Below are 3,692 nucleotides of genomic sequence, written 5' to 3' on the forward strand. Positions count from 1 at the left end.
TAATTCAGTGAATTATAGAGTTGTAAAAACTTATCTTTGATTTTGTACCCTTACAAAAATGCGAGTGATAACAACGAGTGACGATTTGAAATGGAATGAAAGAGTGTGTGTTATGAACCAAAGAATTTAAGGGGAGATGTATCGCGAGGAAATGAACTTCTGGAAACTCTTGCCAGTAACGGAAGCCAGAAAATAAGACTATTGGTGTAAATATTTTCTTGGTTTTATTAACAATATTTGGCTTTAGAATCGAAGAATTGGATTATTTCAAATTGCCTGTGGTTGTTTTATAAATCATTCTACGTTTCGATTATTAATGTAGAATTTGCAATTGAACATCGAATTCATTCGAAGACGAAATCTGAGAGAAAGGACAAGATGATCAACTATGTTACGGTAAGCATGCATGCGGAGAACTCGAAGGGTAATGTGCTTTTCTATGAATCCAGATGGCCTGAGTTCGAAACTTCGTCAAGCAGAGACATATTCTATTTCCTAAATTTCAATTTCAAACGATTTAAAAAACTCACAAACAGAATTTTTTAAATACATAGGTGTAAACAAATTAAATTGAGTGTCAACAAGCGACATTATTGGATGTTTCAGAAAATATAACTTTAATATATATCGAAATTAAAGTAATAACATCATTAAAGATGAGAAATAGCATAAGTAATAATAAACAAATCTTTCATATCATGTTAAATTAATTTTTAATAAAACAATAATTCATTATGCATACACCATCTATGAAATGGGAATTGTCAAGGATTCTTAATTAATGGATAACAGAACGTCACCTATGATTCGGAGTAAGGCGAATGCTTGATCCATTCTTCGAAAAATGAAAGTACAAAAATGTTTTTTTTAAACTATCCGTTAAGCTGTCCGTTTTACTCCAAAGAAAATATTTCAGTAAGTAATAATTGTAACAAGTAATTGCATTACAAGAGTTGATTTCAAAATATCAGCTTTTACCACAAATTCATCCCGGTAAATTAAAAAATGCTGACAACATTAAGGTACGATATTATAATGAAGCTTACACCAGACTAAAAGGCATATCCTACAGTTGAGAATGATGCAGTTTGAATAACTAGTTGAGAACGAAGATAGGACTTGAAATCGGTGCAGATGGCTCTATGAGAATGAAATCAATTCGTAGTATCATTGATCTAGCTTTCAATGATTCATAAAATACTCTACTGTCTTTAACTTCAAACAAATTAGAAAAGAAAGAAATTAAATATCGTTGAGACAAAGCACAGAAGAAAATATTTCGATATACGTGGGGTCATTTATCTGATTCTGAAAAATTATGTATCATAGAAAATCTGTAACTTTTTGACAGATACTGAAATACAATCAGATATATGTAGAAATTGAATAGGAGGGCGTCGTTGCGAGAAGATGTTGACAGTTGTTTGCTCTCAATTTTATAGATTAACAGGAAAACAACCAAAGAGAGTCAAATTATCGCTTATATGAATTGAAGGCATTGGCAATTGGTTGAAGGACGAAACATTTTCACGTCACCTATATCGATTTACATATTATGATTAAATCTGTCTGTAATTCGCTTGAACTGTTTACATAAAAAAGAAATATGAATCCACGAGTAGGCCTTTGGTTCATTGAATTTAACGATTCAATGAATTCAACTATGATATAGATTAGTAGAAAGATAATGAAAGTTTCATTACTAATGGATCAATGATAATCACGTTCAGAGTTAAATTATAACTACATTGGTTTGTTTATCTGTGTTAAAAACAACTATTAATGTCGACATAGTTTGCTGCTATACTGCGAATTAGTGACAAAATTTTGAGTTTTTCACAATACTTGTGAAAAGAGACGAAGACGAACCAAATGAAAATTTTTAATGTATAATACCAGAGTATATCGTCTAGCTAAAGGTCGTAAGAAGCTATACCTTTCTGAATATTTGCTTCTCAAAATAATTTAAGAATTCTACAAAAATTTATGTCACGTTGAAATCAATGAGAATTCGATCAGTTTTATAAATATAAGGACATAAAACATGCAATGACTGATATGGTAATATCAAGAATAAAGGAACAGTTTGACACACTACACCATATTTTGTTAAATTGCATGTCAAATATTTATGATTGAAATGGTAGCAATAGGGACATGCACGTTCGATTAACGGTTATTAACATAGTTGATAGTCTAACAATGTATATTATCAATTACTCGATAATCGAAACTCGTTCACATGAATTTCTTTCTTGACCACTTTAAAAGATAGTGATAATGGAGATTCACTTTTTCTATGATGTTGACTTTCCTCAGTTGCTGTATTATTTCCTGTTTCTTGTGATTTGCTTTAATTCAGTGGAATGTCAATAATCTTTTATTATCTAGAATTTCCAGAATTTACTGTACTTTTCTGCAGAAAAAATATTACGTTTGTATTAGTCATGTGTATTTGCTCACCTTCGTTCGACCATTACCATAATTTTTTGCTTTTTGAAGTGTTGTTTCCTTCCTTTGTTCCGTATACTTATAGCTTTATCGCTATTTTTTGACACACTGCCTATTGATTCGTGTCCTCTAATGTTATTGACATTTGTTAGTTCGTAGATTTCATTTGCTTACTTTATTTAATCCTTGCCGTGTTCCTTTCATTTAAAAGTTTCTTCCACATCGTTCATTTCTCTTATTTACAATTATTTAACCAGTACTTTACCAATACCTATACGCTTTTTACGACTCTCCGAATGTCAATACACCATACTATTAACAATACGGTGTACTAATTACCAGCGAAATGATTTTACCATTCCAATCATTTTCTTGCACACTATACTCATATATGTAATATGATGAGTTTTGCAGAATTTGCATCCGTTTCAAACACACGTTTGTTTTCCCATGTAATATTCCACTTCTGATAATTCGTTAAACTTTTCTTAAAATATAAAAGATCCTTGGAATATAATGGAAGGTATAACAATTAATAGTTTAGTGTGCTTGTTTCAAATGTCTAGTCACGACTGACTTTATCCTAAATGCTAGACAGTATATTAGTTTTATCGCTATTCGCGGTGTTCGTATTTTCCTGCATAATTCGATTATTATATATATATATACATATGAGAAAATTATAAAAAAAATATATTCAATAAGAATCTGCATCTTGTTTATTCATTAGGAGGCGTGTTATGCTGTATTCTCCCTCCCATATCATACTTATTGTTGTACTAGTATACTTCCTCGACAGACATAATAAACTGCTAATATTTAAAAAATATTTTGTACTTTTTTAAAAAATAATATATCAAGCATTTGCACTGCTTCATCATGTGTAATGTTTGATGATACGAAGAGTAAAATAAGAATTTTGCCATTTGTTGGATCGGAGAAAGTGAACAAATTAAATAAAAACTGAACGTTCGAAAATCAAGAATTGCTGGAAATTAGAAAACGAATTTTTTTTTCAAGGTTAGTTATTAAACCAAGATCGCCTTATCCATAAGATGTACATTAGCGTTGCACTATTCGTATACATCTCGTTAATGTTATCAGTTCCACAATTACCTCCTTCCGCACGCGCTGCTATTTTCTCGTTAGTTGTACATCAATTTAATGTTCATGCAAATTAAATAGCCTAAACTATCAGTTGTAGCATAAGAAGTAATTATGCGAAATTTCTTCGAGATAGG

At 30.6% G+C, this 3,692-nt stretch overlaps 1 long non-coding RNA gene across 1 annotated transcript; it reads right to left on the reverse strand.

Annotated features, from left to right (window-relative positions):
• Positions 1-1,732: 1,732 nt before the first annotated feature.
• LOC122635957 lies at positions 1,733-2,948 on the reverse strand. The gene is made up of 2 exons (XR_006328814.1): positions 2,481-2,948; positions 1,733-2,416 (listed from the first exon to the last, which is right to left on the reverse strand). It is a non-coding gene; the product is annotated as an uncharacterized LOC122635957 (long non-coding RNA).
• Positions 2,949-3,692: the final 744 nt, after the last annotated feature.

Source organism: Vespula pensylvanica, chromosome 20 (genome assembly GCF_014466175.1).
Source record: "Vespula pensylvanica isolate Volc-1 chromosome 20, ASM1446617v1, whole genome shotgun sequence".
Lineage (NCBI taxonomy): Eukaryota > Metazoa > Arthropoda > Insecta > Hymenoptera > Vespidae > Vespula > Vespula pensylvanica.